This window comes from Delphinapterus leucas, chromosome 7 (genome assembly GCF_059928025.1).
Source record: "Delphinapterus leucas isolate spDelLeu-1000000601 "Yukka" chromosome 7, BTC_Dleu_Yukka2, whole genome shotgun sequence".
NCBI lineage: Eukaryota > Metazoa > Chordata > Mammalia > Artiodactyla > Monodontidae > Delphinapterus > Delphinapterus leucas.
The window spans coordinates 44,039,601-44,061,541 of NC_143135.1; the positions used below are offsets into that span (position 1 = coordinate 44,039,601).

General features: G+C 47.7%; 1 protein-coding gene and 1 pseudogene across 1 annotated transcript in view; one reads left to right on the top strand and one right to left on the bottom strand.

Annotated features, from left to right (window-relative positions):
- Positions 1-16,144, bottom strand: part of LOC111165226 (dihydrofolate reductase-like) — a 62,222-nt pseudogene extending 46,078 nt beyond the window's left edge.
- The window catches only part of GALNT18 (polypeptide N-acetylgalactosaminyltransferase 18), a 353,583-nt gene that overhangs the window by 120,098 nt on the left and 211,544 nt on the right, over positions 1-21,941 (top strand). The gene's annotated exons all lie outside the window — the stretch shown is intronic.

A 21,941-nucleotide genomic window follows, 5' to 3' on the forward strand; every position in this document is an offset into this window, starting at 1 on the left:
CCCAGGCTCCTTGGTGATGGGTGAATCACAAGGGGAGGGGACTACCATTTTCAAAGTAGAGGATAACTTTCCAGTAATCAGATGAGGTCAGTAGGTCATCAAAAGTCTATTGCTATATTCTAAACCAACCCTTTAAAATGATGTGGAAAAATGCTTGCAAAGATCCTTTCTCCATATTTGTTCATTCATTCAACAGACTTATAATGAGCTCCTGGCTTTTGTTCTTTGCTCTGTACCCTTAGACAAGTAACTGGACCTTCCTGAGCCTCAGCTGTGAGACAAGGATAACTAATAACACACACCTCTTAGGATTACCTAATACCTAATTACTACTAATAACACACACCTCTTAGGAAGATGTAGTGAAAGAATGGCTGTAACTTTGCACAGTGTCTGGCACATAGTCACGTTGGGAGTCTGCAAGAAGGCGAAGGAAGGCTGGTTTGGGAGAAGCACGTGCCTGTTTCTTGGTTCTGTTCTGGCATGTTCTTAGCAGAAGTTTCTGGCACTAAGGGACATCTGGGAGCCTCTAATATGTCTTATATAATCACGATTGCCCTGACTCAGGGATTCACAGGAACTTTAAGGCTCATCATTTGTAGGTCTCCACATTTTTCTATTTAGTCCCTGCCTTGGTGCTTCTGTGCACTTAGCCCTTTGTACCTAGGTGCCGCTACTATGTGTGTCCACTCTGATGGGGGCAGTTGCACTTGACTTTCTGTATAACTATAGTTCATCTTAGATTCTGCTTATGTACCTTTGCTTTTAGTGAACAAATGAATATGGCTGCTGATTTCCTCTGAAGGGCTGACAATCCTGCTTTTGTGTGTTCCTTGGTTCCTCGGCTTGATGGTTCCTGGTGTGTGGGATGCCAGTCCCACAAGTCATCCCTCTCCAAATGTTAAATTCATCTGGGAGAAGTTTGCATACCAGATCCCCTGTTAGAGATTTACATTCACCATCAGCCTAGTCAAGGTTCTGAGAAGTACTTCCTTCAGCAATAAAACACATTTCTGTTTGTTTAACCTGTCATTCCTGTTCACACTTTGGAAAACACTGTTCTTCCTCTTACTTTGTTGGGTGGACTTTAGAAGTCAAAATTGGAAACCTAAGCCTCCAAACCCCAAGTCCAAGCCCTCAGCTCAGAAATTCAAATTGCTAACAAAATTGCTGATCTGATTTCTAATACCTTTCCATTCACCTCTCTTGGGCTGGATCCGATTTGTTATTTAAGATGTAATTTCAGAGTTTACTGAGACACTCCTCATTCTCTCCCTTCCCTGGTCAAAACCAAGGTGCTCTTGAAGATTCATGTTGGGCTTCTACATACATATGCTCAGACCACAGGCTACATGATTGGCTTATCACTCCACGTTATTGCATTTTTCGGTGGTGGAATCAGGCAGCTGCTTTGTGGCACTCCCAGATGATCACAGTTGGGGTTGTGAGATTGAAATACTTCCCTTTCAGTGAGAACATTTGTCTTAGGCCGGCTTTGAATAGTGGCACGATGGGCTGGATTCATCTCTCTGACTTGGGCGCTGTGGGAAGCCCTAAGTGGAGGAGTGTGGGTACTGATGGGATGCAAGAGAAATTACCATCAAATCCATTCTGATCCTCTGCAGAGTCGAAAACAAGAAAGGCCGAGGCTGGGTAGAAATATGTGTGCGGCGGATGCCAGAGGAAGGAAGGGAAACTGACAGATGTGGAGGCCTGACTGCCTTCAGCTCACTTGGCCCGGCGCCTCTGCGTGGCCACGTCACGACCCAGGGCTGGTTAGTGCTGTGAGCTGAGCTTTGCAGGACACAAAGGCGGTTCCAGTCATCTTGGACGTGGTGGCCCTGGGCATGGCCTCTTAGAGTCAGTCCTTGTCCTCAGACAAGGTGGCCAGTGACCAATACAGACTGGGGGAAACAGACTCTCTGGTCACATGGGACCCTAGACTGGAGGTGCTGGGGAAGGGACCCCTAGGAACCTAGGTACTTCCTAGGTTCAAGTGCCTGGCTTGTTTATGCTTCCCCTTAACATGGTACGTTTTCTGCTGGGAGCTTGAATGTCATCTTCCTGTGTTCAGTTTCTGTTCCTTTTCTCCTCCTCTTATTCCTGATGTTGATAATGATAATGATGACATTTAACGTCGTGATATTGTGGCTTATAATAAGAAGTATGTATTTGGTCTTCGCGCCTATTTCTGGCACAGAGCTCCTAAAACCCTTGGAATTTCCTAAGTGATGGGAGCTATAAAGGTGTCTTTCGTTTTGTTAATGAGGTGACGTTTGGGAAGCCCCTAGATCACCTAAGGATGGGGGCTGGTCACCAGTGGAGCCGGCCATGTGATTAGAGGGTTGGAACTTTCAGTCTTACCGGGACCTCCAGGGAAGGGAGAGGGGCTGAAGGTTGAGTTAAACATCAATGGCCAATGATTTAATCAATCATACCTATGTAATGAAGCCTCCATAAAAACCCCCAAGGCCAGGGTTTGGAGGGCTTCCAGGTTGGTGAACACGTGGAGATGCGGGGAGAGTGATGCGCTCACAGAGCCTGGAAGCTCTGTGCCCTTTCCGCATACCTTGCCTTAAGCATCTCTTCCATCTGGCTGTTCCTGAGTTATGTCCTTTTGTAATAAACCAGTAATCTGGTAAGTAAGATGTTTCTTTGAATTCTGTGAGTTGCTCTAGCAATGAATAAGACCCAAAGAGGGGGTCATTAGAACCTCCAATCTAGCTGGTCAGTCTGAAGCCCAGGTGACAGTGTGGACTTGAGATTGGCATCTGAAGTGGGGTGGGGGTAGGGTAGTCCTGTAGGATCCAGCCCTTAATCTGTGGGATCTGATGCTATCTCTAGGTAGATAATGTTAGATTTGAGTTGAATTGTAAGACACCCAGCTGGTGTTGGAGAATTGCTTGGTGGTGTGGAAGAAAAACACACTCATTGTAAACATGTATTAAGCATTTACTGGTACTGTGCCTAGTTGTTATATGCATGGCCTCATTAAGTCCTCACAGCAGCCCCCTGAGCTATTTTTTTAACCCCATTTTATAGATGAGAAAACAGAGGCACAGGGAGGATAAGTAACTTGTCTCCCCTGGGATCTGAACCTAGGCAGTCTGAACCATTATGATCTGGCCTCTGGTCTGCTTCCACATGCTGGGGAGTGAGCAGGTTGCAGAAGAAAAGGGTGGAAATTCCTATTCACCTTGAGCTGACCAACTGGGAGGCCCAGTGGTGGGTGTTCCTCAGGTGCTTTCTTTCAAAAAACTCTTGAGATGTAGACATCATCATTTCCACTTTGTAACCAATAACCATTATCTGAGCACCACTGTGTGCTAGGGACTGCACTAGAAACTTCCAACCGTATCCCTCATTCTTCTCACAATTGTTCAAGTGGCTAATATCATCCCCTTACAGATGAGAAAGCTGAGGCTGCCTGAGGTTAAGCTACTTGTCAAGTTTGTGCAGCAAGGTTGAGCTGTTTATAAAACTGAGGGATTTTAATGAATGAAGGTTTCTGTTTCTTGAGCGGTCTTGGCCTTAGGCTAAGAAGAGAAGCCAGCTAAAAATATCCATCCAGTTGAGCGAAAGCTGCCCTGTTGAGGCCCAAGATTGAAAGTTATATTGTTTTTCTCTTTCTGACTTACTTCACTCTGTATGACAGTCTCTAGGTCCATCCACGTCTCTACAAATGACGTATGTAGACGTATAGCTGATTCACTTTGCAGTACATTATAAACTAACACAATATTGTAAAGCAACTATACTCCAATAAAAATTAAAAAAAAAAAAAAAGAAAGTCATGGGCCTGGGCTTCATCTCAGGAACTTGAAAACAGATTCATTACCAGCCCTGAGCTTCTGTCTGTTGCTGGCGTGGTCGCTTCTTCCTTCTGTTCACAGCATTCTTGACTTCTGGGGTGCAGGTGTCCCTGGTGTTAAACCGGCAGCTGCCAGGTACGAGAGATGCCCCTTGTGAAGCAGTGAATAGGAAAGTGAGCTGGTGCCCACTCGTTTCTGTGTGCCCACTGCCGGCACTACACTGGCAGGACATCAGTGCAGATACGTTGGATAAAATGCTCTGTCCTTCTCTGACACCAGGATGCCTGGTGTTACTTAAACACCAGGCTATAATCTGGAGTGATTTTCACCTGCCCTGAAGGAATTCTTTTTTTTTCATTAACTCATTAATTCTGGTTGAGCCAGTAAAACTCATCACACGTTATTCATTTTAGAATTTAAAAATCAAATTTCGAGTCAATGCTAAATGGATCACAGGTACTCCTTCCTTCTATGAGAGATGAGCTTTTCATTACCAATTCCATCGATTTGAATTACCTGTAACGGGCAGACTTTGTTCCTCAGGCTCAGCGTGGCTAAGGGTGCCACGTGAGATTGTCTTGCTTGTGGAGGGGAGTGAATGCCTTAGAGGTCCCCTTCCTTGCTTGCTTCTGTGACTGTGGTGTAGACTGCACCAGCCAAAACAGCTCGGTCGGTGCGATCTGCCGCCCTAGCACTCTGCCGTCAGCCTTCCGCGGGCTCAGATTCCGGGGTGAGAGGGTAAAGTGAAATTGTGTCGAATGATTAAATGAATATGCATCAGAAAATGCCTGGCAAGTGCTTTGAAGCATAGAGATTATCAGCGGACTCTGTGCATAGCCATATGAAAACCAAGTCCACCGGGAGGTTTTAGACCTGCTTTAGAAAACACAGAGAAACGGCTCAGCAGGAAGAGCCCCTGCAGCCTGTACTTTGCTCCTTTGAGCAAATCAATCGGCTTTTTAAAACCCAGGCTTTAATTGGTTATACTCTGGGAGAGGGTTTTCGATACATTCCCCCATCTGGCAGGACTAATTGTTCTTTGCATTTGGTGAAGGAGGCCTGGAAGGTGTTCATGCCTATAAATGTCGCTGCTCGCGGCCGTTTGATGGTAGTGAGTCTCTTCTGCCATCTGACTCTTGCAAATGTTTCCTAGGATATGTCTTATATCTGAGCAGCTCCCACAGAGCTCCTGTGATGTAAGAGACGCGAGGTACCCTTGTATGGCCAGGACCTCTGATGGAGAGCCACCGAGCATCACAAGCCTGGTTTCTGACCTCCCTGTTGATAATGGCCCCATGTGGGCCAAGGAGACAAGTGAGATGGACCAAATATACTTGCTGGGGTCCCAAATCTGGCCCCTGTGGGTGCTGCTACCTGCCTCAGTAGACTCCCTACCTCTGCCCCCCTTGCCACCTATGCCCCCCAGTACCTGCCAGAGCCCACCTTTAGGGACTGGGCTTTCAGGTGTGATGAGTGTAGCTGTGCCAGAGTGTTAGGGCTGCTGGTTTCCTTATCCAATTTTGGATCCACCTGACAGACCCTGCAGCGGTCCGTGCTCAGCTCTCTCCGTTTCCTTGAGGAGAACCAGCCCCAACACAGCATGATTTGGAGAGACCATGGGTCAGAGGCATTGCAGAGTTTCTTGGCTGCGTCTGCTGGGAAGGACCTTCTGGTCAGGGCTGTCCCTGACACACAAGTCAGAGACTGTTCCACAGAGGAGGACTTGCATTCTCTTGTAACTCTGGTCATACCATCACCCATTTTGGAAACAGTAGTACCTGCTGGCCCCTGGAGTATGCTGAAATGCTCCATCACTGAACCTACATCCATTTGTTAATTCATTCATGTCAGTGAGTGTTTAATATTTATTATATGCGGCAGTTATTATGCATTTATTACGTATGAGCATTATAAATACATGTTACATAGACATCTTATTTAATTCCTAACAGCCCTATGAAGTGAGCCATGTTGTGAGGCAGTATAGGACCCCTGAGGCTGGAGCCAGACTATGTGTATTCAATTTCCAGCTCTGCTCACCATCGGCTCTGTGATGTTGGGCACGTTGCTTAATGTAAACTTTCTGGGCTTTAGTTTCCTATCTGTAAAATAGGATAACAATAATATCTACCTCAATGGGTCGTTACAAGGAATAAGTTAACGCATAGAGTGCTTTTTGAACAGAGCTCGGCACTTGGTAAACACCTATATAAGTGTTTGCCATTGTTACTGTCATCACACAAGTGAGAATTCTGAAGCACAGGGAAGTCATCAGTGTTTACGTGGCAGAGCTGGCATTAGGACCGCGTCTGATTCCCAAGCTCCACCGTTCAGACCTGGGTGGAAGTGATCACATCTTCCCTCTAGGGAGAGACCTTTGTGGGAATTCCATATTCACGCAGCTGGCAAGGACAGCGGGGGAGACAAATAGACATTGTCTTCCTCAGGAAGGACTCTTGTCTCACATCTCTGGGCCACAGTTATCTCAGTGAGGTTCAGATGAGAAGAATAGGTTTTGACTTTCTGCATTCAAATCCCCTTCCAGCAACACATCCTTGAGACCCCACCCAAGTCAAAGGGTGAGCTTCCGGGATCCCACATCTCCTGCTCATCTCTTTGCTCACAGCAGCTTCTTTGCACCCAGGTGTGAATGCCTGCTCATTTCACTCTCATAATACCTCCCATGTTTATACTAATGTGGGGGTTACATAAGATAAACTCTATAAAGCTTTTGTCTCAGGGCCCAGCACAGAGTAAGTGCTCAGTAAACTTTAGCTATTACTATTATTTTACCAAGTCACCTTCCTTCCAAGTTTGGAGCACACTTCCCTTTGCCTAGATAATACTCTGCAGCAGTGGGTTCTTTTTTGCTCCTTGATTTCTAGGGCAGACCAAGCCCCTTCTTGCCCTCCATTACATCCCCAGGAGAAACACCAGTGTGGGTCGAGGGCAAGGGTATGTTTGGGCCTTGGGTCCTGCAGAGGAGCTTTCCTTATGAACAGCAAAGAGGTTAAAATTTTTGCACTTAGGGTGGTCTGTCTTTGCCTCTTATTCTTCAACTTCTCTTTGGGGAATATGGCCTTTGTGGAATCCATGTGGTGAGCTGGGCTCAGAGTTATCTCCCACATGGAGGTGACCCTTTTGCCCTTAGAAGGACCTCAGTTGGGTCCAAGATAGATCCAATGACCCAGACTAGCTCCACGTTGTTGCCCAGGGCCACAGGTTCCCATAAGGATTAGGGACCACATACAAACATTTTTGACAGTTATAGAGCACTTATAATGTGCCAGGTATTGCTCACTGGATCCTTCAAGTAACCCTGTGTGGTAGGAGGAATAAAGGCCCCCAGAGATGTCCACATCCTAATCCGTAGAATCTTATGAATATGGTCTATTATATGGCAAAGGGCAATTAAATTTGCTAATCAGCTGACCTTGAGATGGGGAGATTATTCTGGATTATCTGGCAGGGCCCAAGATAAACACAAGGGTCTTTTCAAGTGAAAGAGAGGCAGGAGAGTCAGAGTGATTCAGTGTGAGAAGGACTCAACTACCCTTGCTGACTCTGAGGACGGAGGATGAGGGTCATGAGTCAAGGAGCACGGACAACTGATAGAAGTTGAAAAAGGCAGGAAAACGGGTTCTCTCCAGAGCCTCTGGAGGAGCGCAGCCCTGCTGACACCTTGATGTTAGCCCACTGAGACCCATTTCAGATTTTTGACCTCCAGAGCCATAAGATAATACATTACTGTCATTTTCATCACTGAGTTTGTGATCATTTGTTACAGCAGCAATAAGAAACTAATACACCCTAAAAGTAGGTAGAGTTATTATCTCTGTTTAAGGTGAGCGTTCTGAAGTTTAGAGAGGTTAAGTAACTCATGCCCTGTCACACATAAGAAAGCTTGGAGCTGGGACCTGTACCCAGCTGTTTGATTGGAGCCTGGGCTCATAGCCACCATGTTATCTGACTCTCCAACCCCAGCTATTGTATAGACCATGATCATTTCCGTCATCTTACTCTTCATGCATTTTTCCTGCAGGAATTTGCACTGGGGGCAGGAGGTATGCAAGGAAGTTGGGATTCAGCTCTTGGCTACCTCTGTCTGTTTCCATCGGAAACATGATCCCAGTGTGTGGTAGAAAGGAGGGCAGAGGCCTGGCTTGCAGAGGTGCTGGGTGGACCGTCTGGCTCTGGTCATAACTGCAAGTCTTGTGTGGCCTTATGTCAGCTGCTGTGTGATAGGGTTTCTGGATGATGATCTGGGTTCACTCTGCCCTTATTAGCAGTCAGTGTGTGGAGACTTTCAAGCACAGCTCCTGAGGAAAAACTATGCAGGGGCTCATTTGAGTGGAAAGAAAAATTATTTTGATTTGTAGCCAAAATGCTTGAAAGGATGAATGAGTATTTTCAATGGATCTAAACACTTACATACTCACTGGATATAAGTTGTATTAGCGTTTCCTGAAGCTAAATAATGTTGATGTAACAGAAAACTGTTTTTACAATAATGTGAAGAGAGCCTTTCACAGGAAGAAGTAGGGGGAATGGTTAAAAAAGAAAAAAGGTGGAGAAGGTTAAGAGCATTGATTATACTTATACTCGACAAATGAGTATAAGTGTGAATACAATCATAACCTAGAGTATCTTAAGGAAGCATAAAAGGTTGAAGTATATTAAGGAAGCAAAAAAGGTTAAAGGAAAATGGAAAGAACTGGGGATGTGTGAGGTGGGGTGCGCAGACGGGGGTGAGGAAGGACAGGAGAGCTGCTGGCACGCTGTCTCAAGCCTCACCATCCAGTCCAGTGGCCCGTGGCCACCTATGGCTTCCGAGCACCTGAAATGTGGCTGGTGCAAACTGAGGTGTGCGCTAAGCATGAAACAGACAACCGACTCAAAGACTTCTAATGAAAACAAGAATGTAAACTATCTCATTAATCATGTTTATGTTGATTACACATTGGAATGATAATGTCTAGATGTGTTGGGTTACTAAAATTAATTTCACCTTTTTCTTTTTCCTCTTTTTAATGTGGCTACAAAAATTTACAATGACACATGTGGCTTGCATTCTATTTCTATCAGACAGTGCTGGTCTAGAGAGCAGAAGTGGGACCAAGGGTGTAATATTAACAGGGAGGCACTTTGGCCTCATGGTAAGGAAAGAGCTTCTAACAATTGGCCATGTCCAAAGAAGGGAGGCAGGAGCTCCTTGTCAGCAGTAGAAATGAAGGCCAAGCCTGTCTTCTCAGGGCCTTTGGAGGGGATTGTTGCTTTGAGAGCAGGACTGGACCAGCTCATCACTCAGAGCCCTTCTGATGCTCAAAGGACTGTGAGTGCATATATGGATTTGTGTATATTAATTACATCTTTTCCTCATTTTATTGTTATGTATTTCCCTGGTTCTTCTCACTGCCCTTGGGAAAACACAGTGGCCTTCTTTCAGAAGTCGAGTGGGTGAGTGTCTTGATTCAAGGAAGCATACAGCTGCTCCGTGCTCCTGAGGCCTCGAGGGCCCCCTTGGACGCCAAGGTCAGGCCCCGAGTCACTCAGTGCACAAGCCAGAAACTGGGCACCCCAGAATGGTGTCCTGCCCCAGGGCAGCTGCCCAGTCACCGATGAGCTCCTGCAGCAGAGTTTGGTGGCCACATCCACCTGGAGTCTGGCCAGCCCACTGTTCTGTGGTCCAGGGACCTGCAGGCTCCTGGCACTGCCACCCCAACATGCAGCAGGAGGGCTGGAGTGATAGCCCCCAGGGCCTGGCTCTATGTTGTCTTTGCACAGCCCAAGAGGCCAATGACATTAGCTGAGCCAGTGATCAACCTAAGCTACTCCTAGCAGCAAGGAGAAATTTGAAACCCTGTAAAGGAATGTTTTTAGGCTTTCGAGCAGAACCCATCTGCATGATCTTCTAATTACAAATTGGAGACTAACACCCAATTTTCACATTCATCTGACTGCACGTCCTTGGAAGGGATACTCTTGAATTCTCTACGAACATGCTACTGTACTGGCTTTCTGCCAGTCCCGACTGGCTTTGCTCTGGTATTCCTGTACCCGAGGCCACTGGGACGGCAGGCCTGCTTAGATCTGTACCACCTGAGCCAGGCAGGACTGGGGACTCTCCTGTCCTCCCAGGGCAGGGAATCACGAATAAGAATGGCTCGCATGTGCCCATAGCATAGCCTATGTGAGCACTTTACACGCATGACCTCATTGATCCTTCCAGACACCTAACGGGATACATATTATTATCCCCATTTTATAGATAAGGAAGTTAAGGCTCAAAGCGTTTAGGAGATCACATAATTGGCAAGCTTCAAGGAAGGGCCATAAAGATAGATTTGTCTGACTTAGGACCCCAAAATATTAGCTACCATAACCCATTTCAGGGACTTAGCAAACCCAAAGAAAGCAGAGCCTGTAAAATTGCCAGATAGAGGTAGAGGAAGTAAGGAGAGAGTGGGAAGAAGGGGGAGAGGGCAGGGAAGAAGGTGACACGCCCATTCATTCATTCATTCATTCATTCTACGTGTTTCCCCAAAAGTAGAGTGTTCCTCTTGAACGTTTCATAAACCAAAATGGTGGAAAGCCAAGAAGGAATTACCTTAAGACACATCTTCCTAACGGATGCACAGAATAAACTGAGATAAAGCACAGTTGCTCACAGACACAGTTCAAAGCTATGGCGGCTTGAGGCTACGATGCTGAGTGCGACTGCTGAGCAAGGAGCTTGGCGGTGCCACTCTCTCTGTTTGGGGTGTGCGCTGCCTCTCACAGAGGCAAAACATTGTTTGCCTTGCTGCAAAACAAATGCTGAACACTATTTTTGCTTTTCACCTTTTTTTGTAAAAGCAAAAAATCCACTTTGGATTTCTTTCAGTTAGTGAAAACGGGTACCAACTAGGTCTTTCACAAAAATGAAGTGGCATAAAGCGAACTTTCGAAAAGTGGGGGATACCTGTAAATGGTTTAATTCTGGGCCTTTGGTAGGTCAGACGGCAAAATGAGAAGGACCAGCCCCTTCCCTGGAGAATCTCAGGAAGTGACAAGACAGTTGTGCTGAGCGGAACTGTGCTCGGCCTGTGCCTGCTTCTACGGAGGCACAGGCTAGAAAACTGCGAGTTTGTCTGTGGGAGGCAGGGTGGGCTTGCACAGAGGAGGATGCGTTGGACTTGGACTTGAGGGGGGAGTAGGCATTTGGGACAGAAGGAACCACATAAGCAAAGGCCCAGAAGTTGGGGGGCACATTGGCTTATTGGGAGATGTTGGCTGGTCATTCCCAGGGAGAGGAGAGCGGGGAGTGGGGGGGTGGAGGGAGGCTGGACTGGGTGGGGCTTTGGTTGTCATAGCAGCTCATGTGGTGGGACGTGGCGGGAACATTCCTTCCTTCCCTCGTTCACTTAGCTCTTATCCAGCTCCCTTTACATATATGTATCAGTCACGGTTAGCAGACCAGGGTGGGGCTTGGCTGGGTTGCGGGGCGGGGGGTGGGGGGCATCAACTTGGACAGAGGTATCCCAGGGCTGCCCTTTCCCACTCAGATTTGCCTTGGATTTGAGGTTCCTGGTAGCAGAGCACAGCCCCTGAAACCAAAACCCTGCCGGACTGCAGAGAAAAGGCAGGGGCCCCTGTTGGTTGTCAGGCACATCTCCATGGAGGAAGTGGAGATTTATTGAGTGTTAAATGTCAGTATCGATGTAATAAAGATGGTACACTGTAAGTAATAAGCACGTTCCAGGTGAGGAACCATTTTCAATAAGTTGTCAACCTGTCTGGTACTATGAATTATTCAAAAAAAAAGATGTTGAAGAAACCCCACTTGGAGTTATTTAACTTTCAGATCTACTCCTTAGCTCTGTCCCTTCTTGACAGGAGCACCAGTGTCCTGTGGTACCCAAGGACCTTGGAATTTGCACACACTTTCATCTCATTAGAAGATCCCAATATTCCTTTTGCTGTCTTTCCTGTGATGAGGACAGGCTTGATGGAAAATGGATTTCTGACCTTCAGAGGCTCTTGTGAAAGGCAGGAGAACTTTCAGGAAATGAATGCAGGAGGAAAAGAAGGCAAGAAGGACAAGAGGTGTGAGGCCCCTGGGATGTTCATGGCATCTGACAAATGTGGCCAGGTGTCAGCTTTGACCACTCGCCCCCCAAAGATCTACACATCATTCTGGATAATTCCACAGCCCTGGGGGTATAGCCCTTATAGATTCCTGCTCACTCCCAGGGACTCAAGGCTGCCCCTGCCTCCTGGGTTCCTGTCTTCCCATGGATCACTTCCATGATGTACTCACTGTGCTGAGTTGGTGAGTTCACAGGGAATTCACAAAGGAAGGGCTCACACACACAGTAGGCCTTCCCAAAGATTATGAGGACAGCAGCTTTCAATGGCTACAGAATCCTAGAAGTTCCTTTTTTTTTTAAAAATTAGTTTACCATTTTAAAAAATAAATTATTTTATTTATTTATTTTTGGCTGCGTTGGGTCTTCATTGCTGTGCGCGGGCTTTCTCTAGTTGCAGCGAGCGGGGGCTGCTCTTCGTTGCGGTGCGCGGGCTTCTCATTGCGGTGGCTTCTCTTGTTGCGGAGCACGGGCTCTAGGCATGCGGGCTTCAGTAGTTGCGGTGTGTGGGTTCAGTAGTTGTGGCTTGCGGGCTCTAGAGCGCAGGCTCAGTAGTTGTGGCGCACGGGCTTAGTTGCTCCGCGGCATGTGGGATCTTCCCAGACCAGGGCTCGAACCCGTGTCTCCTGTATTGACCAGCGATTCTTAACCACTGCGCCACCAGGGAAGCCCCCCTGGAAGTTCTTAAAAGGGGTTTCACTGCTTACATTTCATCCCAGGCCCACCCCATCTGGCCAGCCTGGCACTCACTGCCCTCCCTTCTCTTTCTCAGAAGCCAACTCCCGGCTGTTCATGCTCCCTGAGAGGGCCACTTTCTTCCCTCCTCTGACTCCCCACAGCTGGTGCCCTGGTCACCTTCCACCCAGCACTCATCACATTGGTTTCCAAAGACTTCTGTCCCTAGGATGAATTCACTGGTTATCCCTCTGTTTACTTATGATAGCTCACCTGGAGACTGGCATAATGGTCACATTGTACCAATGAGGAAACTGAGGCTTGGAAACGTTGAGTGATCTGCCCACAGCCCCCTGTAGAGTGGCACTCCCAAGGGCCCTGCACAGCTGCTCGACTTCTCCTCACCCCTCCTGGACCTGATCACAGCTCTTTCTCCCCCCTTTGCCAGGGCTGCTGAGGGCCTGTCTTTCCAGTCTCTGCCTCTCTCATTTTTATAAGCCACCTGACTTCACACACACTCCATCTTATGCTCGTTCCGTCAGTAGAAGGCAGCAGAGAGACCCTAGGGTGCTTTATTAACATCTTACTTGGCTGTTTTTGGAGTGAAGCAAATTGTCCAGAGTGAGCCTGGGTTCCCAGTGGTCAGCAGAAGGCTCTTGATGTTGCAGGAGCTCTGCCAGATGTCCTTGGAGATGGCCAGCCTCAGACAGTCATCCTGACTCCTTCCGGCCTCCATCCTGACCCCAGCACTTACCTGCTCCGGGATTTCAGATAATCCTTTAAACCGCTCTGAGCTTCTGCTTTTCTAATTTGTAACATGCAGATGGTAAGAGTTATCTCACTGAGATCTTGGGAAGATTAAATGAGAAAGTGAGTGGAGAGACCCTGGCGTGGAGGAGATGCAGTTTCCTTTCAGGGAGGGACAGTCACACATTGCACTCAAGCTGTCCAGTGACAGTTACTTTGCTCTGGGCCTTCATTTCAACCTGCATACGCCCACTCGCAGTTCACGGCTGCTCTTTTAGAGCCACATTAATCATCCCTCCAGAAACTCACAGAAAGGAGCCTAAATATCAACTCGCCCACGGGTACTGAGCTCATTATTTATTGAAGAAACTGGCGCAGCCCCCACCCACCTGCCCTCCTGCGGCTCACTAGTGTCACTAAGGGCTGGGTTTAGTGCCTTCTGCCTTTCAGAGTCGTGCCTCAGTTGAGAGGAAAAGTGTGTGTATTTCAGAGTGGCCTTGTGGGGGTGACACTAACCTTTCGTGAGCCTTCTGCAGACTTTGGCTCCCAGGACCTCTGTGTGACAGGCCAGGAACGGGCTGGTGGCCCAGTCTCAGATCCACCCTGCCAAGGGCTTCTCCAGAGTGGCTGAGCAATTAAACCCTCAGAAAAACATCCAGTGGACATTCTGTTCCCTTCAACCAATATGTTGGGGTTTTTTTTATAAATTTATTTTTATTTATTTATTTTTGGCTGCACTGGGTCTTCGTTGCTGCACAGGCTTTCTCTAGTTGCAGCAAGCGGGGGCTACTCTTCGTTGCGGTGTGAGGGCTTCTCATTGCGGTGGCTTCTCTTGCTGCTAGAGCATGGGCTCTAGGCGCACGGGCTTCAGTAGTTGTGGCGCATGGGCTCAGTAGTTGTGGCTCGCGGGCTCTAGAGCACAGGCTCAGTAGTTGTGACACACGGGCTTAGTTGCTCTGCGGCATGTGGGATCTTCCCGGAGCAGGGCTCGAACCCGTGTCCCCTGCACTGGCAGGCAGATCCTTAACCACTGCACCACCAGGGAAGTCCCTCAACCAAGATGTTTTAAGTGTCTTTGCTAGCAGTTAGTTATATAAAGGTGACCACACAGCTCCCAGTGTGATGGCGGGGGAGACAGAAAAGTTTGCAGAGCTGTCCTGTCTGCTGAAGGGTATGCCAGGACTGAGGGCTGAGTGCCATGGGAGACCAGAGGAGGGCGTCTCACAGCCTGGAGAGTCAGCGGCAGCTTCCGAGAAGCTGAATTTAGGAGAATAATTTAGCCAGGCTAAGAAGGGAGCTGGGGCAAGGACAGAACTCTGGACAAAGGGAGTAGCGAGAGCAGAGGCAAAGGGGCGTGGGATTCTCTCTCAGCACAAAGGCAGGCAGCAGACTGGACCGATGGGGAGGGAGTCAAGATTTTGGACGGGCAAACCCGTGAGCTTCTCAGGTTTAAAGAAGAAAACATTGAGCCAATGGAGTGAGTCTGAGCAAAGGTGTCTGAGATTTTAATGTGCATGTGAGTCACCTGGGGGCTTGTTAAATTCAGATTATGCTTAGGTAGGTCTGGGCTGGGGGCTAAGAGTCTGCATTTCTAACAAGTTCCTAGGTGAAGCTCATGCTGCTGGTCCATGGACCACACTTTGAGTAGCAGTGGAGAGACCTGCAGCAGATGGGACAAGCCCTGTGCGTCTGACCTTGCAGGCTCTTATTCCTCGTTTCCTGTGACTGTGCATGAACGGTGAATGGGAGTTTGGCTTTAGCTAATTCCATGAAGCAGCCGAGGGACTGGTGCTTTGGCCAATGCACAGGCCCATCGCCTTAGTATGACTGGGCTACTGGTTTGCTTTTATTCTCTTTTTAATGATGTTTGCCTCAGTAAACCTGTTTCTGAATTCCCACTCAGACAAGGCAAGGACTTCTGAGAGGAAGACAGACTGTCCTGTCTGTGGGAATCCAGGCTGGTGTGATGGTCCCCATGGCTTCCGTGTGAGCCTAAAGGGCTGGGGCCTCGCCCATGAGGGAGGACGGCCCCCTCCTCAGTGACTCCAGATGTACCTTCTCTCCTCCCAGCCTCTGTGCGTTTCCCCGCACCGCAGAGCAGTCCAAGACAGACCTTCTACCTGGAGTCCTCTCGTTCCCTTGCCCACTGGCTCAGGGGGGCTGTGGGCCGTGATGGAGAACGGTGTGGAGACACAGTTCCAAGGTGGGGCTGAGGGTCCAGCCCAGGTGTGCTGATCGCACGGGTACCAGCGTAGCTGGGGAGGGTGGCAAGGGCTCCGTCTGGCCCTCAGGCACAGTCTGGCTCACATGGGCTTCTCTGGTGCTAAGTGCCCCCAGCCTCCATGACACACTGTCCTTTCTCACCCCGGGTTCTCCATACGAAAGGCCCTAGTGGAATGTTGGTTCCATTCAGTCCAGTTCAGAAACTGCCTGTTAAGCACCCACCATGGGCCTGGGCTCTGGGGAAACAAGGGTCCTTTTCTCAAGATGTCACAGTTCAGTAGGAAAACAGACAAGGACATTGACAGTTATCATTCAGTGTGGTTAGAGTGTAGCATGGGGACTATAGGGACCTAGCTAGGGGGTGATTGATTCTGTAGAATGGAGTATATTCATTCAACAAATCCTTACATTGAGCTAGGCACTGGGATAAAACAAACAAGGCCCATGCCTTGAAGGGCCTACCAGTGTGTGGGTGGGGACAGTGACCATGTCCTGGGCAGGTGCAGGAGGTGCTGTCCGGGTCTTGCCCACATCCCCTCGCAGGGCTCCTTCAGGGCACATGGCCCCAACTTCCAACCACCAGCACCTAAGTTTCTTTGTTTGGGTATTTTCTCTTCCCACTAGTATCCACTCTGCTTGGGGGTGAGGGCACAGGCCAGAGTGCTGGGGAATTAATGCTGCTGCCCCTAACAACCATCAACCAATGACTGGCAGGAAATGGAGTATAAATACCCCAGGTCCCTGGCCCCTGGGGAAGACAGCTCTGAGGTGTGGGTTCTACACTGAGTTTCCCCAGCACGGTGCTGCCCCGATCACCCACCGTGCTGGTGGGAAGAAGTACCCTTTGTTGGCTGCCTTCCCTTCTTTGTCTCACTTTTCTCACTTCAGGATCTTCTTTACCTCCTACTCGAAATCAAACGCTTGTCCCAGAGTTGGCTTTTGGGCGAACCTACGCTAAGACAGTAGAGAAGGAGAGATCCATGTTTTGGAAGGGGCAGCAGCATGAGAGAAAGCACAGATGTGTGGATACATGTGGTATGCAGGGAACTGTGGGGTGCTGTGCCGTAGCTGAGGTGAGCCGTGGCACAGGCCATCTCCTCTCATGGGAACTTGGGGAGGACTCACCTTGCAGGGCTAAGGGGGATGCTTTGGGTGGCTCCACCACCCGTTCGGCCCTGAGCTCACTCACCCAGCTCCTACGTGTAGCTGCCCAGACCCATGGAGAGCCTGCCGCTGTGGTCCCATTGGACGATCAGTGCTAAGGAACTTGGAGAAGATTATTGATGAAAGTATTTCCCAAAGCAGGTTCCGTGGAACATCGGTCCTGGGTTGTGCCTCTCAAAAGAGGGCTCCCTGGTTACCGAGTTTGCCCAGTGCCGCAATTACACTTCATTCTTAGAGGATCCCAGTGTATATCAGAGACCTGAGAAGTCCTGAGTCAGAATTCTTTTTCGCTTAACCAGAATTAGTCAGCATTTTCCATAGTCAGTTGACGTGGAGCCTTCTATCTCACAACAGTACTAACTCTGCAGAGAAGGAAGGTTCTGCAGAGCTCGCTGCAGGAAGTGCTGATATGGGATGGGAGGACTTATCTGGAGAGTCAGGGAAGCCTCTGGAGGGCTGAAACCGGCCTGCCACTGTCACTCTTCTGCTGTCAGTGAGCCCTGGCAGAAATGGCACCGCTACATTCCACAATCAGATCACAGAACCAGCCCTAGGACCGTGTAGTAGCCAGAGGCACCCAGAGCCTCTTTCTGCCAGAGACTAGAAGCAGAGCATCCAACAAATTCATAATGTGCTTCATAGACAGGGGCAGCTCAGAAGACAGCCTGAGAGATGGGAGAAGCCACCAACTGGAACTAATTCATACCATTAGGCCAGTGAAAGATGGACACACACCTAAGAATGAACAGAGAATATCCCGGACCATTATCAGAGGGGTAAACTAAAACCTGGAATGAGATGAGCAAAGAGAATAAGTAACAGTGACTGAGGCATTTGATTGAGAGAGACAACTCTGTTCTTGACTTATTTTGTGGCCACCATTCCTGACTTGTTCTAGGAGATTACATTTCAGATGAGGTCACTGAATGAAAGGAAGTTGCAGCCCAAGTAGGGAAGGTGACATAGAGCAGTGTTTCCCCACCTGGATCTGAAAACTCGAGAGGTCCCTTTTGCTATCTCCCATCTCCCTTCTCTCGTCTCCTGGTGGGGATGGGGTGGGATTGCAGCTTTGCTCCCCTCTCCTCACCCTGTCCCTTCCTCTCCCTCACTCCTGGATCAGGGAGGTGAACATCCAGGTAACTTACCTATCCACAGTGCAGCTGTAGTTTAGAAACAGTGATATGAAACACAGCTGTTTGAAGTGAGTTCACCTTTCTGACCTGAGTTTCACCAGATGAAGCTTCACAGAAGGTAAGTTTACAGAAGAAAACATTGATCCAGCAGCCAGGGGCTTCATGGTGTCCTGGGGAGTGGGACTGGGGCCAGAGATCAAAATAAGTAAGTGTCCTGACTTTGTCACAAAAGTGTCCTGACTTTGTCAGCTTTGCAAACTATGGGTTAGTGAGTTTAATGTCATCCCTTAGCAAACCACTAGAAGGAATCATTTTTTAAAAAATTATTTTTGAATTTTATCAAAGTAATTCTTTATGCACTTAAAAACCTCAAATAGTACCTGTAATAAAATACGATAGTTCTCTGCTTCACCAGGGTCATCTTCCCAGCCTTGACCCTCAAAGGAGCTCTGTTTAACCCTTTTAGCTGTTTCTTCTCATATTTGCCACCATATTTCTAAATAATATGTTTATACCACTGACTCAGCAGTATTAGGCATTATACATTGATCTCCTGATATAGCAGGTGAGGCTTTTTTTTTTTTTTCTACTTTCCACCTCCTCAAAACCATGTCTCTTCTCCCCCAGTCCTCACATTTTGTATAAAGACAATAGGCAGTGTTTACATTACATACTGTGAAATATTGCCCACTGTTAAGTTCAGCTTCCATGATGTAAACTTTTGTTCTTCCTGGTTGAATCAATGTCCAGCTAGGAAAACAGAAAATACTAAGCATTTTAACAGGAAGGGAATGACTTAAGGAAATGGTTGTACAGGTAATGGAAGAGCTGGGAAGCCAAAAGGGAGAAGTTGAGGCAAATAGAAATTAGCAACAGCAGGAAGCTGCTACCATGTCTAAGGCTGGAGAGCCAAGGGTGTGGGCAGTCTTTCCAGAGCCCAGGATGCACAGCTACCTGGCAGAAGGTGGAACCAAAATGGACTTGTCCAAGAGGAGTCAAAGACATGGAGGAGGTGCCACATCTGTGGGGGACACCACATGAAGCAGAGAATGAGAGGGAGAAATACCTTGGCTTCTCCCTTTCTCCCGCCCTCCATCTCCCTTCAGTGCCTCTCATTGGCCAAATGCAGATAGAAGCCAATTGAGAAGTACAGCCGGCCAGAGTCAACCCCTCTTCTCCCCTCTCTAACTCCCATGGTACAGAACAGGTCAGAGAAGAGCCAGGAATGGATATGAGGGCAAACAAGCAAATACCAAACACACTAATATTAATATTTGCCCTTTTTATAAAAAAAGAAAATTACATTAGTATTTAGCATTGATTTGTTTTTCCTGTGTGCTCTATCGTATCTGTTTTACACCTTTGACATTACTTTCCAAATATTTGAATATCTCATATAATCCATCAGTTTCGTTTTGTTTTCTGGAGTGCTTGATCTTTCTGTTCCAGTCAGGGTGGTTTGCTCCAGGCCTGCCTCGGTGCTGTTGTGTGAGGCTTCAGGGCAACTTCATCTTGGGGGGATCCCTCATCCTTGCTCCTGGGCTGAATCCCCTGGGTTAATCCCATGGCTTCCTCTTTCTTGGTTTACTCCCTTTTTATAGAGGCTTGTCTTCCAACAGCTTCCCAAGACAGAGGCCATGGGAAATAAATATTTTGCCCTTGCATGTCTGAAAATATCTTTAGTCTACATTCACATTTGATTGACAGGTTATGTGGCTTTAGACCTCCAAGTTGAAAACAGAATTTTCCTTGGAATTTTGAAGGTGCTGATTCATTAACTTCTAAATGCCAGTATTGCTTTGGAGATCTGGTGCCATCCAATATTTTTGCTCCTTTATATATGACCTGTTTTGTTTTTTCTTTTTTCCTCTTTGGAAAGTTTTAGTATCTTCTGTACATCCCCAAATTATCTTTGGGGACAAATCGAGACAAACAGCCCCAAGTATAGACTTGTCTTGCTGAGAGCATGAAGCCTCAGTGAGGCTTTTCTCCACAGTGAGGAAAATATCAAGTCCCAAAGGGATTTAGGCTTTCATCTTAGATCGAGCATGATGTCCCAAAGGGATCAGCCCCTAATTGTAGGGCTTCCGGGGGGAATTAGCCATCAACCATGGACGATGAAATGAAGCCTTCCCTTTCTGCTCTAACTTGGTGAATCTGGTACTCTGAATAAACAGGACCCCTGAGGTATGATTATAGAAGCAGCTTTCTTTTTGATACCACTGCCTTGCAAACATCCTCAATAGGAGTAAGTCTTCCACCGCAAGGGGGTAGAAATTCAGACAGGACCAGGACTTTCTTTGAATTAATGGGCAAGAATAAGTCGTATGATTTAAACCAAAACACAGTCTCAATTCCGTCCTTAAGAGGGTGCGGTGCTATATAATCAGCAAAACTTCAAACTTGGTTTGATGCTGATTCTTCTCCAAAGGCTCTGCAGTCCAAGAAGGAGTAGTGTGGTCCTGCTTCTCTCTTTCTTCATGCCTCCTTCCTTATTTGCTAGCCGTGCTCTCCCACCATTCTAGAAAGGAGGAGGGAGGAAAGGCGTAGGGGTGGGAGATGCAGGATCTCTCTTACTCGGCTGATACTGTCCAAAGATGGCTTTATGCCTTCTGCGCCTGGCAGAGATGGAGGATGACTCTGTTGTTATAATTTTCATGAGTTCTCTGGAGATCCCCCCGCAGTAACTGCAACTTCCTTGACAGAGGCCATGCTTCAGCTTTAACTGGCTACTCCCAGTGCCCCCATAGTTTCTGGTCCTCATGGTGGCTTATTGAAAGATCCCTTACTTTGGCAAGCTGCCTTGGATAGCAGACCTATTAAAATGACAGCAGGCTGACATTCCCACCTTGGGTTCCATGTTTGTGCACCATTGTCCAGCATTTGTGGGGGCTGTTTAGTGGTTGCCTTAGCTTTCTCAGGCATGAGGCATCAGTTACTAGACTCCCGTGTCCCCCAAATTTGGAGAACACATATCAATTCTGTAGATGGTTCCACTGAAGCCTCTCTAAGTTTGGTGTGGAGGTAGGTCATCCAGCCTTTCCGCCTGACAGAGACCCCCAACTCAGAAAAGCTCTTCACAGGTCCTCTCTTTAATCTCTAACAACCCAGTCCTTTCCAGTCACCTACTTGAGCTTCATGCTGGTTTGTCTAGGAGCTCAACTTGGGCATCTGGTATCCATTGCATCTGGGTGCTGTAGTGAAAATTCCCAGCTTAGCATTTCCTGTTAGACAGGCATCTTCAAGAATCTGCCTCCCCCTTGCACACTTGTCATACCATCTGAAGGTTGCTATGAAATAGCATTGCAAATATCTAAGCACATCTGAGTAATGGCTTCTGAAAGAGGCACTTGGGGCTGGAAATTTGATTCCTTCAGAAAGTTTCCTGAAAAAAGGACATTCCAATTAGTGAGTTGATAGCTTAGCCTTGTCACTGGAGCTGTCAATAGCAGAGCAAGATTGCCAGGCGATGCTTTATGAGCCAATAAAGGAGGATGCCACAGCACCTCCGGACTGGTAGGAAGCACGTTTTATTTGCTTATTTATTGCTGTTAATTTTATAGGCTATGGGAGAAATTTCTTCCTTCTGAATGTGTCCAGTTACCTCTGTTCACCCAAGAGGAATCACGTTCCCTGGCTCTGAGTATTCCTGAATAACCGCAGGAGAAAACACGGAAGGAGAACAGAAATATATATCCCTGGTGAAAAGGGTTCCAGGCCCCAATAAGTCAGCTATTGCGAGGGTAAGAGCCTGGGATTCCAGGGGCACCCAACTTTGAAGGGTCCCATCTCTATGCTGTCATTGGTGTCTGGATGACCCCCAATTCCATTGCTATTCATGAGAACCTTGACACTGAGCTAGAGTTATCAGCTGGTTTGGGGGGAGGCCTGAACTAAACTGATTTCTGATTTCTGCTATGGACCTGGATAGCAGATATGAAGGGGAAATATGATTCTTGAACAAATATGTTGAGAGATCACAGCCTCCAGGGGACAAGAAGGGGAGGCTGAACAGAGAAGACACTTCTGGCTTCTCCATGTCGGTATTTCCATCATCATGA